The following is a 14758-nucleotide window of genomic DNA, read 5'->3' on the forward strand; positions in this document are numbered from 1 at the left end:
AAGGAGACAACGTTTCAGAAAAGGCATTGTAGCAAACCAAAAAAGAAATTTTAAGCGCAGCAGAGTAACCAGCGCACATACCTGTTAGCTCAGGTGAGTTTAAAAGGCTGCTGTTGATAACAAGGGCATTTGCTAAATAGATGGTGTGTGTGCAACAATATACTGAAAGGTCAATTATATTGTGCAGCTTATCTCACCACCTGTAGTTATTTAGGTGAAAGCTCCAAAATGCTTGCCTAATATGTCTGTTTATCCAAAAGGAAGTAAAAAGGGAGAGCTAGAAAGATAGCATTGCATCACATTACATGGCAATGCAATGCACAGTTGCTGAAGTTGAACCAAAATGAGCTTGTAATCTGGCTTCTGCAACTTTGAACATGAAAATTCCAATGAGGAGAAGAAAAGCAAAGCCAAAGAGTCCATCCCAAAATCCGACAAACAAGCAAAATGAACAAAAAACATTGAATTCAATTCTTTCTGATTTTAGAAACTGCATTAAAGAAGGGGTGCACCGGTCCTGGAGATACTGCAATACCAGGTCAATGCGTGGAGTGGACAGAGCAAGCTCTTTTTCCATCTCCCTGTTCTAAAAATCCATTTAATATATGGTCCCCAGATAGGGGACGTATCAGATATTAAACTGATAAGAACAGATTTTTTTTTTCGAAAGCCCGAATTCGTGTACAAAACCCGAGTGCGCTTAAAAAAGTGACAAGTGCCACAAAAAAAGTGCACTAGGATGCTGGTCTTCTTGAAACCCTCTCCAAAAGGAGAAGGGTCCCCCAAACCATTCCCCGTCCCTCCGAGCCAAAAGGCCACAGCGAGGAACAGGGACAAAAAGCCACCTCCAGCCGAAGCCAGAGGCGACCCAATCTTACCCCCAGCACCTGCCCGAGTTCTCACCCGAGCAAGGCACTGGGAGCCAAAGACTGTGCTCCCCTCCCAGAAGAGGGGAGCCAACAACGCTCTCCTCCCGAAAGAGGAGAGCCAGGGGGGTTCAGGGGGGAGCGGAACCTGATGGCCACACACTCCCCCCCTAGACCTGCCAAGAGAGGAACCCGTAAGGGAACCGCATCCCGACAAAATCCTAGTAGGACGTGACACACGTGAATAAGTGGACACACAGTGACAAAGAAATTAAATAAATAGTGAAGGTTTCACAGTATAATACTGCCCGGACCTTCGACCGGGAATTGAAAAATTCCCCATCCTAAGGCCAGAAGGCCCGGAATAAGGGTGTGTGCGAAGAAAGAAAATTTGAAGTGCTTGTGCAAATGTGCCATAAACTCAAGTGGGGTTCCCAATCCCAGTGAGTTAAGGCACCCCAGGGTCACCACTCCTGGGGCACTTCACACTTCGGGCTTTCGATCTTCCCCGGCCCAATGGCGTCGATCCTGGGGGGCCATGCTTTCCACCAGATGACTATATTAGCCACCTGGCGTACTAACAAGCGCCTAAACCCCAGTGTGCATAATGTATCAATCTACTAGGGCGGCCAACATCCAAAACCGCCTTTTCGAAAGATACTACACTTGATCTTAGCCAAAAGGCCGAGAAGCGATAACCAGAATTGGTTTCAAACTACGGAGCCACCCAAGGATCCTGAAAAGTCCATTTGTGGAGATGAGCTCCTGGACTCCCGTTAAGAAGACATGTTGTCAACCTCTAGATCCCTTACATGCCTGCACTTTTCGGCTTGCTGCTGCTGCAATCCACGCGTTTTAGATCTGCATAACTCCACCTCTTTAAACACAGCACCTTCATCCCCTGCTGTTCCCACCCGCCTCAACACCGTTGGAAGGGAGGAGAACCAATTAAGGCGGGGGGTGGGGTGGAACGAGCAGCTGTCTACCCTTAGCAGGAGGGCTCCTGATTACATACCTCTCCTGCTGCTGCTGCTGCTGGCTGTCCAGCAGCAGACTGAAGGTGGCTGCTGCTGTGCACAGGTATATAAAGGCTCAGAGCCTATTATGACACGCGCAGCCAGCGTTCCATTGCCACATTCCATCTACTGCAGGCAGGATACCTGGCTGGCTGAATGTCGCTGAGAAGCTCACAGAGACCGCCATAAGCAACAGTTTAACAGAATGCCACAGACTAATCAACCAAACTTTTTGGGTTGGGTTCTCTTTTATAGTCTGCAGGCATTAAATGAAAGAAGTCAGTGTTCCAGCAGAAGGAGACAACGTTTCAGAAAAGGCATTGTAGCAAACCAAAAAAGAAATTTTAAGCGCAGCAGAGTAACCAGCGCACATACCTGTTAGCTCAGGTGAGTTTAAAAGGCTGCTGTTGATAACAAGGGCATTTGCTAAATAGATGGTGTGTGTGCAACAATATACTGAAAGGTCAATTATATTGTGCAGCTTATCTCACCACCTGTAGTTATTTAGGTGAAAGCTCCAAAATGCTTGCCTAATATGTCTGTTTATCCAAAACGAAGTAAAAAGGGAGAGCTAGAAAGATAGCATTGCATCACATTACATGGCAATGCAATGCACAGTTGCTGAAGTTGAACCAAAATGAGCTTGTAATCTGGCTTCTGCAACTTTGAACATGAAAAATCCAATGAGGAGAAGAAAAGCAAAGCCAAAGAGTCCATCCCAAAATCCGACAAACAAGCAAAATGAACAAAAAACATTGAATTCAATTCTTTCTGATTTTAGAAACTGCATTAAAGAAGGGGTGCACCGGTCCTGGAGATACTGCAATACCAGGTCAATGCGTGGAGTGGACAGAGCAAGCTCTTTTTCCATCTCCCTGTTCTAAAAATCCATTTAATATATGGTCCCCAGATAGGGGACGTATCAGATATTAAACTGATAAGAACAGATACTACACTTGATCTTAGCCAAAAGGCCGAGAAGCGATAACCAGAATTGGTTTCAAACTACGGAGCCACCCAAGGATCCTGAAAAGTCCATTTGTGGAGATGAGCTCCTGGACTCCCGTTAAGAAGACATGTTGTCAACCTCTAGATCCCTTACATGCCTGCACTTTTCGGCTTGCTGCTGCTGCAATCCACGCGTTTTAGATCTGCATAACTCCACCTCTTTAAACACAGCACCTTCACCCCCTGCTGTTCCCACCCGCCTCAACACCGTTGGAAGGGAGGAGAACCAATTAAGGCGGGGGGTGGGGTGGAATGAGCAGCTGTCTACCCTTAGCAGGAGGGCTCCTGATTACATACCTCTCCTGCTGCTGCTGCTGCTGGCTGTCCAGCAGCAGACTGAAGGTGGCTGCTGCTGTGCACAGGTATATAAAGGCTCAGAGCCTATTATGACACGCGCAGCCAGCGTTCCATTGCCACATTCCATCTACTGCAGGCAGGATACCTGGCTGGCTGAATGTCGCTGAGAAGCTCACAGAGACCGCCATAAGCAACAGTTTAACAGAATGCCACAGACTAATCAACCAAACTTTTTGGGTTGGGTTCTCTTTTATAGTCTGCAGGCATTAAATGAAAGAAGTCAGTGTTCCAGCAGAAGGAGACAACGTTTCAGAAAAGGCATTGTAGCAAACCAAAAAAGAAATTTTAAGCGCAGCAGAGTAACCAGCGCACATACCTGTTAGCTCAGGTGAGTTTAAAAGGCTGCTGTTGATAACAAGGGCATTTGCTAAATAGATGGTGTGTGTGCAACAATATACTGAAAGGTCAATTATATTGTGCAGCTTATCTCACCACCTGTAGTTATTTAGGTGAAAGCTCCAAAATGCTTGCCTAATATGTCTGTTTATCCAAAAGGAAGTAAAAAGGGAGAGCTAGAAAGATAGCATTGCATCACATTACATGGCAATGCAATGCACAGTTGCTGAAGTTGAACCAAAATGAGCTTGTAATCTGGCTTCTGCAACTTTGAACATGAAAAATCCAATGAGGAGAAGAAAAGCAAAGCCAAAGAGTCCATCCCAAAATCCGACAAACAAGCAAAATGAACAAAAAACATTGAATTCAATTCTTTCTGATTTTAGAAACTGCATTAAAGAAGGGGTGCACCGGTCCTGGAGATACTGCAATACCAGGTCAATGCGTGGAGTGGACAGAGCAAGCTCTTTTTCCATCTCCCTGTTCTAAAAATCCATTTAATATATGGTCCCCAGATAGGGGACGTATCAGATATTAAACTGATAAGAACAGATTTTTTTTTTTTTTTTATACCATTCAGTAAAATTTTTCAAGCAACAATCAATAGTATAAAAACTCATACTACGTTGCCCAGTCTTACATCATAATGGTACTTTCTTTATTTCATATTTATAACTTTATACTGAAACAGTTGTAATACCTTTTGAATGGACAAAAAAACTATAAAACATACCATTATCATAAAAAAAGACAGATCACAACACTTAAACAAGGACTTACTGGTACTTTACCAGTGACCTCCATTTTTTTACTTTCCAAAAACCTTCTGAATCAGAGCCACCACCGCCACGGCTGTCCCATAAATAAACTATGTATAACCTTGACAAAACCATCCTAACACAATTATTAACTGAGATTATTTTCCTTTTAAATAAACACAAATTCCTAACGTCCCACAGACTTTCTATTACACATGCCATTATCAACCACAACAATCTCTCTTTCACCCGGCTACTTGCACCCATCCCAAACATTACCACTCTCCAATTTATAAAATTCACGCCCGCTAGTTCCTTGCATAAACCACCCACTCCCTTCCAAACACTCTGAGCATAATCACAATTCCAAACCAAATGCATAACAGTTTCACTCGCCCCACATCCATCCCTCGGACATACCTCTGTTCTAATCAGATCCCTCCTCTTCTGTACCTCTCTCACAGGCAAAATCTCATGCAAACTCATCCATACGATATCACGCTGCCTATTCGATATTCCTTTTATACTCAGGTTCCTCCATACACACAACGCTTCACTCGATCTCAAGCCCCTAATGTTACATTCAAACTCTCTAACACGCATCCTTCTCCTTACATTCCTTATCACTTTGAAATCACCCATAGGAACATCCAACAAATCATGCTTGACAACAAATTTTTCAACAAACTCATACCACACTGGACATTTAAACGAAACAGGCACTCTTGCATCCCTTCTCATCCATTTCAACCCAAACAACATCCATCCAGCCATATATTTAATCATAAAAGCCGTCTTGTTATCCCTACCTAACAGAACAACCACCGTTTTAATATAATTTAAACCAAGACAAAATTCAAAATTTGGGAAATCCATTCCCCCATGTTCACGTAACTTACACAAATATTCCCTTTTAAGTTTTTCCATCTTACTTCCCCAATAAAACGTAAAAATTAGCTTCTCAATCCGCCTAAAACCCCTATAAGGGGCTGGAAAAACCACTGACACAAAAAGTAACATAGGAAGAATCACTGACTTAATAATAAGGACTTTGCCTGACAATGTCAAGTCCCGTAACCTCCAAAAATTTAACTTCTGTTCAATCCTCTTACCGCATTCATCCCAACTCTCATTCCCTTTCAGATCTTTGTTAAACCACACCCCCAAAACCTTAATAGCACCTTCTTCACATATCACACCATCCATCCTAACACTCGAATCCCCGAAACACTTAAAGCTACACTTCCCCCAATTCACCCTAAAACCAGATGCACCACAAAAGAAATCTAAAAGCAACCTTGCTCGATTCATAGCAGCCATATTATCACTCACCACAACAACATCATCCATATACCCCATTACCTTTACAGTCTTTCCACCACTCCCTGGGATCAGAAGACCATTCATCACTTTCTCTTTCCGAATCATGCACAACAGGGGCTCAATCACACTTATAAACAGGACAGGGGACAACGGACACCCCTGCCTGACCCCTGATTTTATGCACACCTTCTCACTCAAACATCCATTCACTAACACTTCACTCACCACACCATCATACAAACACCTTATGGCATTCACAAAAACACTAGGAAAACCCATCCTAACTAACACCTCAAACATAAACGCATGCGACACTCTATCAAAAGCTTTCTCAAAATCCACACAAAAAACCATACATTTCCCCTTCCTAAACATACAATCTCCAATTACGTCTCTCAACAACAAGAGGTTATCAGTCATACACCTACCTGGCACCGCGCACACTTGATCATCACCAACCACACTTCCAATCACCCCACGCATACGGTTAGCCAGAATTTTGCTAAAGACTTTATAATCTGCATTGAGTAATGTAATCGGCCTCCAATTACGCAAATTCTTTTTCTCACCCTTCTTATATAGTAAAACAACTACTCCTTCTTTCATGGAATTACAAAGTACACCATTCATCCACATATATTGACATACCTCCACAAAATCAACACCAATCACATCCCATGCTTTTACATAAAACTCCACAGGCAACCCATCTTTCCCAGGTGTTTTATTCTTTTTCGCACCATCCACCGCCTTTTTAACCTCATCAAAAACAATATCCTCACTCAAACACTCACGTTCCCCTGATTCAAGCTGACTCTCCAACATACCTAACACATGCTCTTTCAAACCCCCATCCACCCATTTAGACTCAAATAAACTACTATAGAAACTATGTACCTCATCCAACACTTCCCTTCCAACCACAGTCATACCATTATCATTTACAACCTCATCCAACTCATCTTTTTTACTGCACATTTTTTTAAAAAAGTACCTCGTACACTTCTCATCCATATCCAAATGCTCAACTCTCGTCCTAAAAATAATTTCCTTCCCACGCTTTTCCAAAACACGCTTCATCTCATCTCTCGCTCCTCTGAGTTGATCACTAACATCAATTCCTTTCATACTCATTTTATGTAACCACTCAATCCTCATATTTAAATCTTTAAATCTGCCTCTTTCAATTGCTGCTTTTTTATAACCCCACCTCCTAAAAAAATTCTTAATTTCCACTTTCACCCAATCCCACCATACAGTCACATCCACAAAATTATTTTTCCTAGACCTCCACCATTCATACTTACTTTCGAAGTCTCTCATAACCCTAACATCCTCTAACAACCTAACATTTAGCTTCCATACCCCAACACCATGCACCATTTTTTTATCACCTTCAAACATACCCCACAAACATTCATGGTCTGTGAAAGAAAAAACATGCTGTTTAAAAAATTTACACACCAAACCTCTATTTGTATACAGCATGCGGTCAATCCTGGACACTATTCCTCCCCTATCAGCTCTATATGTGGCCGGTGGTGGCTTACTCAAAAATTCCGCTGCATCTAAAAAAGAAAAATCAGATGTAATTTGATTAAGGACCTTACCCGTGACATCAATTTCCCCTTCAGAAACACAATTGAAATCACCAACTAATAATATTGGAATCCTTCCAGGCAAAAATAAACGTATTTTCTCTAATAGTGCTAACCTATCCCCTTTGTTAATTGGACAATACACGTTAACAATTTTCACCCTCCACCCTCTCCCCTTAACCACTGCCATTATACAACGACCTGGCTCCACCACCATATAATTTTCAAAACTTAAATCCCTATTCCCCAACAAAATCCCCACACCATCATTTTTGTTTGTCATTGAACCTGACCAAATACTATGCCCATATACCCAGTCCTTTTCAGGAGGTGACTCTTCAATTCCGCACTCTTGCAGACAGTAAATATTTGCTCCAAGATTTTTTAGTTCTTCCAGTATAGCCAATCTTCTAGGCTTAGATTTTATAAGCCTTACATTTATTGACAGTACACTACAGCCCACGTTGGAGCCCATTTTTTAACCATATTCGGTAAAAAAGAACATACCCCCCACCGAAGAGTCAACCTTTCTCGTCTTGAAACTCGATTCCTGATGTTAAGCAGAGAATGCTGGCCCCCTCCTCCAAAAAAGACCTCCTAGGAGAGGCACTGTAGCTCTCGGGATAGCTCCTATCACTTAAGGGGCTGATGCTCCCAATACTGGCAGGTGAAAAATCTGGCCGGAACTTCTTTGCAGAAGACACATCAGAGTCCTCATCAGGGGGCCTCACCACAGCCCCGGTGAAGTCACCCTGGCCACCACCACCTTCATGAATTGCCTCTGAGCTTTCCAAAGCCAACACCGGCGTTGTGGAGAGTGAACCGCTCACTTCTCCCTCACCACTCATATCAAGCAGAATTGACATATCTGCAGGCTCTATCTCAACAGCGCTTCCACCAGCAGGATCGGGTGCTTGCTCCATCTCTTCCATGAAGTCCCTTACTGCCTCGATCGCCTCACCAATAGTGGCGGCAGTAGTAGGACGTGGGGACACGGCCTCTGCATATGACCTGGAACGATGGGGACAGTCCTTGAAAGCGTGTCCCTCCTCGCCACATGCATTACAAACCATGGAGTTAGTACACTCCATTGCCAGATGACCCTCTTTATTGCATTTCCCACAAAACTTCTCCACCGTGCAGTCCTCTTGGTAGTGTCCAAAGGATTTACACTTCCTGCAAAAACGCGGAGCACCAGGAAAAAACATATACCCTCTATCCCTCCCGATGGCAAAACTGAGGGGAGGGTAGTGGATACCCCCAGGTCCCTGGGGGTCCTCCTGGAACCGAACAAAAAACTTGTGTTTGCCAGTCCACAAGCCCACCTCATTCCTCACCTTGTGTGAGTAGGACACATAGCTGCAATGAAGGTTCAGGAATCTAGTAATGTCCTCCACATCCACAAGGGGGTTGTGCATAAACACAACAACTGGCACTTCCCCCTTAGTATACAATACCGTGAATGTAAGCCCATCAAGAGCCGGATGATCCAAGGCTTGCTGATCCTTTAGAGTCTTGAAAAGATTCTGGCAAGCTGCCATACGATCAAGGACTAAAACGTACCGGCCATTCTTTGGGAACTCCTGTAGGCAAATGATGTCTCCACGACCAACATTCAAAATCTTGAAGATGACGACTTCCACCAAGAACCGCAGGTTAAAGAAATTCCTCTTCGACTCCTCAATATCAATGCGAAAAGCATTTTTGAACCGAATATCATCGGTCCCGGCATAGCGAATCTTGACGCCCATTATCACCTCTCGTTTCCTCTGGACCCCCCCCAATAGCAGCAGGCAGCTTAAGCCACCTAAGTGGCGATGCTGCAAGGCCGAGGGGGAGACACTATAGGATCCTTCTGACCAGATAAAAGATCTAAGCCAAAAGGCCGAGAAGCGATAACCAGAATTGGTTTCAAACTACGGAGCCACCCAAGGATCCTGAAAAGTCCATTTGTGGAGATGAGCTCCTGGACTCCCGTTAAGAAGACATGTTGTCAACCTCTAGATCCCTTACATGCCTGCACTTTTCGGCTTGCTGCTGCTGCAATCCACGCGTTTTAGATCTGCATAACTCCACCTCTTTAAACACAGCACCTTCACCCCCTGCTGTTCCCACCCGCCTCAACACCGTTGGAAGGGAGGAGAACCAATTAAGGCGGGGGGTGGGGTGGAACGAGCAGCTGTCTACCCTTAGCAGGAGGGCTCCTGATTACATACCTCTCCTGCTGCTGCTGCTGGCTGTCCAGCAGCAGACTGAAGGTGGCTGCTGCTGTGCACAGGTATATAAAGGCTCAGAGCCTATTATGACATGCGCAGCCAGCGTTCCATTGCCACATTCCATCTACTGCAGGCAGGATACCTGGCTGGCTGAATGTCGCTGAGAAGCTCACAGAGACCGCCATAAGCAACAGTTTAACAGAATGCCACAGACTAATCAACCAAACTTTTTGGGTTGGGTTCTCTTTTATAGTCTGCAGGCATTAAATGAAAGAAGTCAGTGTTCCAGCAGAAGGAGACAACGTTTCAGAAAAGGCATTGTAGCAAACCAAAAAAGAAATTTTAAGCGCAGCAGAGTAACCAGCGCACATACCTGTTAGCTCAGGTGAGTTTAAAAGGCTGCTGTTGATAACAAGGGCATTTGCTAAATAGATGGTGTGTGTGCAACAATATACTGAAAGGTCAATTATATTGTGCAGCTTATCTCACCACCTGTAGTTATTTAGGTGAAAGCTCCAAAATGCTTGCCTAATATGTCTGTTTATCCAAAAGGAAGTAAAAAGGGAGAGCTAGAAAGATAGCATTGCATCACATTACATGGCAATGCAATGCACAGTTGCTGAAGTTGAACCAAAATGAGCTTGTAATCTGGCTTCTGCAACTTTGAACATGAAAAATCCAATGAGGAGAAGAAAAGCAAAGCCAAAGAGTCCATCCCAAAATCCGACAAACAAGCAAAATGAACAAAAAACATTGAATTCAATTCTTTCTGATTTTAGAAACTGCATTAAAGAAGGGGTGCACCGGTCCTGGAGATACTGCAATACCAGGTCAATGCGTGGAGTGGACAGAGCAAGCTCTTTTTCCATCTCCCTGTTCTAAAAATCCATTTAATATATGGTCCCCAGATAGGGGACGTATCAGATATTAAACTGATAAGAACAGATACTACACTTGATCTTAGCCAAAAGGCCGAGAAGCGATAACCAGAATTGGTTTCAAACTACGGAGCCACCCAAGGATCCTGAAAAGTCCATTTGTGGAGATGAGCTCCTGGACTCCCGTTAAGAAGACATGTTGTCAACCTCTAGATCCCTTACATGCCTGCACTTTTCGGCTTGCTGCTGCTGCAATCCACGCGTTTTAGATCTGCATAACTCCACCTCTTTAAACACAGCACCTTCACCCCCTGCTGTTCCCACCCGCCTCAACACCGTTGGAAGGGAGGAGAACCAATTAAGGCGGGGGGTGGGGTGGAACGAGCAGCTGTCTACCCTTAGCAGGAGGGCTCCTGATTACATACCTCTCCTGCTGCTGCTGCTGCTGGCTGTCCAGCAGCAGACTGAAGGTGGCTGCTGCTGTGCACAGGTATATAAAGGCTCAGAGCCTATTATGACACGCGCAGCCAGCGTTCCATTGCCACATTCCATCTATTGCAGGCAGGATACCTGGCTGGCTGAATGTCGCTGAGAAGCTCACAGAGACCGCCATAAGCAACAGTTTAACAGAATGCCACAGACTAATCAACCAAACTTTTTGGGTTGGGTTCTCTTTTATAGTCTGCAGGCATTAAATGAAAGAAGTCAGTGTTCCAGCAGAAGGAGACAACGTTTCAGAAAAGGCATTGTAGCAAACCAAAAAAGAAATTTTAAGCGCAGCAGAGTAACCAGCGCACATACCTGTTAGCTCAGGTGAGTTTAAAAGGCTGCTGTTGATAACAAGGGCATTTGCTAAATAGATGGTGTGTGTGCAACAATAAACTGAAAGGTCAATTATATTGTGCAGCTTATCTCACCACCTGTAGTTATTTAGGTGAAAGCTCCAAAATGCTTGCCTAATATGTCTGTTTATCCAAAAGGAAGTAAAAAGGGAGAGCTAGAAAGATAGCATTGCATCACATTACATGGCAATGCAATGCACAGTTGCTGAAGTTGAACCAAAATGAGCTTGTAATCTGGCTTCTGCAACTTTGAACATGAAAAATCCAATGAGGAGAAGAAAAGCAAAGCCAAAGAGTCCATCCCAAAATCCGACAAACAAGCAAAATGAACAAAAAACATTGAATTCAATTCTTTCTGATTTTAGAAACTGCATTAAAGAAGGGGTGCACCGGTCCTGGAGATACTGCAATACCAGGTCAATGCGTGGAGTGGACAGAGCAAGCTCTTTTTCCATCTCCCTGTTCTAAAAATCCATTTAATATATGGTCCCCAGATAGGGGACGTATCAGATATTAAACTGATAAGAACAGATACTACACTTGATCTTAGCCAAAAGGCCGAGAAGCGATAACCAGAATTGGTTTCAAACTACGGAGCCACCCAAGGATCCTGAAAAGTCCATTTGTGGAGATGAGCTCCTGGACTCCCGTTAAGAAGACATGTTGTCAACCTCTAGATCCCTTACATGCCTGCACTTTTCGGCTTGCTGCTGCTGCAATCCACGCGTTTTAGATCTGCATAACTCCACCTCTTTAAACACAGCACCTTCACCCCCTGCTGTTCCCACCCGCCTCAACACCGTTGGAAGGGAGGAGAACCAATTAAGGCGGGGGGTGGGGTGGAACGAGCAGCTGTCTACCCTTAGCAGGAGGGCTCCTGATTACATACCTCTCCTGCTGCTGCTGCTGCTGGCTGTCCAGCAGCAGACTGAAGGTGGCTGCTGCTGTGCACAGGTATATAAAGGCTCAGAGCCTATTATGACACGCGCAGCCAGCGTTCCATTGCCACATTCCATCTACTGCAGGCAGGATACCTGGCTGGCTGAATGTCGCTGAGAAGCTCACAGAGACCGCCATAAGCAACAGTTTAACAGAATGCCACAGACTAATCAACCAAACTTTTTGGGTTGGGTTCTCTTTTATAGTCTGCAGGCATTAAATGAAAGAAGTCAGTGTTCCAGCAGAAGGAGACAACGTTTCAGAAAAGGCATTGTAGCAAACCAAAAAAGAAATTTTAAGCGCAGCAGAGTAACCAGCGCACATACCTGTTAGCTCAGGTGAGTTTAAAAGGCTGCTGTTGATAACAAGGGCATTTGCTAAATAGATGGTGTGTGTGCAACAATATACTGAAAGGTCAATTATATTGTGCAGTTTATCTCACCACCTGTAGTTATTTAGGTGAAAGCTCCAAAATGCTTGCCTAATATGTCTGTTTATCCAAAAGGAAGTAAAAAGGGAGAGCTAGAAAGATAGCATTGCATCACATTACATGGCAATGCAATGCACAGTTGCTGAAGTTGAACCAAAATGAGCTTGTAATCTGGCTTCTGCAACTTTGAACATGAAAAATCCAATGAGGAGAAGAAAAGCAAAGCCAAAGAGTCCATCCCAAAATCCGACAAACAAGCAAAATGAACAAAAAACATTGAATTCAATTCTTTCTGATTTTAGAAACTGCATTAAAGAAGGGGTGCACCGGTCCTGGAGATACTGCAATACCAGGTCAATGCGTGGAGTGGACAGAGCAAGCTCTTTTTCCATCTCCCTGTTCTAAAAATCCATTTAATATATGGTCCCCAGATAGGGGACGTATCAGATATTAAACTGATAAGAACAGATACTACACTTGATCTTAGCCAAAAGGCCGAGAAGCGATAACCAGAATTGGTTTCAAACTACGGAGCCACCCAAGGATCCTGAAAAGTCCATTTGTGGAGATGAGCTCCTGGACTCCCGTTAAGAAGACATGTTGTCAACCTCTAGATCCCTTACATGCCTGCACTTTTCGGCTTGCTGCTGCTGCAATCCACGCGTTTTAGATCTGCATAACTCCACCTCTTTAAACACAGCACCTTCACCCCCTGCTGTTCCCACCCGCCTCAACACCGTTGGGAGGGAGGAGAACCAATTAAGGCGGGGGGTGGGGTGGAACGAGCAGCTGTCTACCCTTAGCAGGAGGGCTCCTGATTACATACCTCTCCTGCTGCTGCTGCTGCTGGCTGTCCAGCAGCAGACTGAAGGTGGCTGCTGCTGTGCACAGGTATATAAAGGCTCAGAGCCTATTATGACACGCGCAGCCAGCGTTCCATTGCCACATTCCATCTACTGCAGGCAGGATACCTGGCTGGCTGAATGTCGCTGAGAAGCTCACAGAGACCGCCATAAGCAACAGTTTAACAGAATGCCACAGACTAATCAACCAAACTTTTTGGGTTGGGTTCTCTTTTATAGTCTGCAGGCATTAAATGAAAGAAGTCAGTGTTCCAGCAGAAGGAGACAACGTTTCAGAAAAGGCATTGTAGCAAACCAAAAAAGAAATTTTAAGCGCAGCAGAGTAACCAGCGCACATACCTGTTAGCTCAGGTGAGTTTAAAAGGCTGCTGTTGATAACAAGGGCATTTGCTAAATAGATGGTGTGTGTGCAACAATATACTGAAAGGTCAATTATATTGTGCAGCTTATGTCAACACCTGTAGTTATTTAGGTGAAAGCTCCAAAATGCTTGCCTAATATGTCTGTTTATTAAAAAGGAAGTAAAAAGGGAGAGCTAGAAAGATAGCATTGCATCACATTACATGGCAATGCAATGCACAGTTGCTGAAGTTGAACCAAAATGAGCTTGTAATCTGGCTTCTGCAACTTTGAACATGAAAAATCCAATGAGGAGAAGAAAAGCAAAGCCAAAGAGTCCATCCCAAAATCCGACAAACAAGCAAAATGAACAAAAAACATTGCATTCAATTCTTTCTGATTTTAGAAACTGCATTAAAGAAGGGGTGCACCGGTCCTGGAGATACTGCAATACCAGGTCAATGCGTGGAGTGGACAGAGCAAGCTCTTTTTCCATCTCCCTGTTCTAAAAATCCATTTAATATATGGTCCCCAGATAGGGGACGTATCAGATATTAAACTGATAAGAACAGATACTACACTTGATCTTAGCCAAAAGGCCGAGAAGCGATAACCAGAATTGGTTTCAAACTACGGAGCCACCCAAGGATCCTGAAAAGTCCATTTGTGGAGATGAGCTCCTGGACTCCCGTTAAGAAGACATGTTGTCAACCTCTAGATCCCTTACATGCCTGCACTTTTCGGCTTGCTGCTGCTGCAATCCACGCGTTTTAGATCTGCATAACTCCACCTCTTTAAACACAGCACCTTCACCCCCTGCTGTTCCCACCCGCCTCAACACCGTTGGAAGGGAGGAGAACCAATTAAGGCGGGGGGTGGGGTGGAACGAGCAGCTGTCTACCCTTAGCAGGAGGGCTCCTGATTACATACCTCTCCTGCTGTTGCTGCTGCTGGCTGTCCAGCAGCAGACTGAAGGTGGCTGCTGCTGT

The 14758-nt window shown here is 44.3% G+C and overlaps 6 non-coding genes and 2 pseudogenes across 6 annotated transcripts; all 8 read right to left on the minus strand.

The window, feature by feature from the left end:
- Nucleotides 1–501: 501 nt before the first annotated feature.
- LOC141227194 (U2 spliceosomal RNA) lies at nt 502–681 on the minus strand (annotated as a pseudogene).
- A 789-nt stretch (nt 682–1470) lies between these two features.
- LOC141227334 (U2 spliceosomal RNA) lies at nt 1471–1562 on the minus strand (annotated as a pseudogene).
- Nucleotides 1563–2677: 1115 nt separating this feature from the next.
- Nucleotides 2678–2868, minus strand: LOC141227127 (U2 spliceosomal RNA). The gene has a single exon (XR_012294234.1). It is a non-coding gene; the product is annotated as a U2 spliceosomal RNA (small nuclear RNA).
- A 1115-nt stretch (nt 2869–3983) lies between these two features.
- On the minus strand, nt 3984–4173 carry LOC141227184 (U2 spliceosomal RNA). Its single transcript, XR_012294281.1, has one exon. It is a non-coding gene; the product is annotated as a U2 spliceosomal RNA (small nuclear RNA).
- A 6098-nt stretch (nt 4174–10271) lies between these two features.
- On the minus strand, nt 10272–10462 carry LOC141227139 (U2 spliceosomal RNA). Its single transcript, XR_012294245.1, has one exon. It is a non-coding gene; the product is annotated as a U2 spliceosomal RNA (small nuclear RNA).
- Nucleotides 10463–11577: 1115 nt separating this feature from the next.
- On the minus strand, nt 11578–11768 carry LOC141227152 (U2 spliceosomal RNA). Its single transcript, XR_012294254.1, has one exon. It is a non-coding gene; the product is annotated as a U2 spliceosomal RNA (small nuclear RNA).
- Nucleotides 11769–12883: 1115 nt separating this feature from the next.
- On the minus strand, nt 12884–13074 carry LOC141227163 (U2 spliceosomal RNA). Its single transcript, XR_012294261.1, has one exon. It is a non-coding gene; the product is annotated as a U2 spliceosomal RNA (small nuclear RNA).
- A 1115-nt stretch (nt 13075–14189) lies between these two features.
- Nucleotides 14190–14380, minus strand: LOC141227174 (U2 spliceosomal RNA). Its single transcript, XR_012294272.1, has one exon. It is a non-coding gene; the product is annotated as a U2 spliceosomal RNA (small nuclear RNA).
- Nucleotides 14381–14758: the final 378 nt, after the last annotated feature.

Source organism: Phyllobates terribilis, unplaced genomic scaffold (assembly GCF_046119375.1).
Source record: "Phyllobates terribilis strain yellow unplaced genomic scaffold, ASM4611937v1 Scaffold_416__1_contigs__length_1633014, whole genome shotgun sequence".
Classification (NCBI taxonomy): domain Eukaryota; kingdom Metazoa; phylum Chordata; class Amphibia; order Anura; family Dendrobatidae; genus Phyllobates; species Phyllobates terribilis.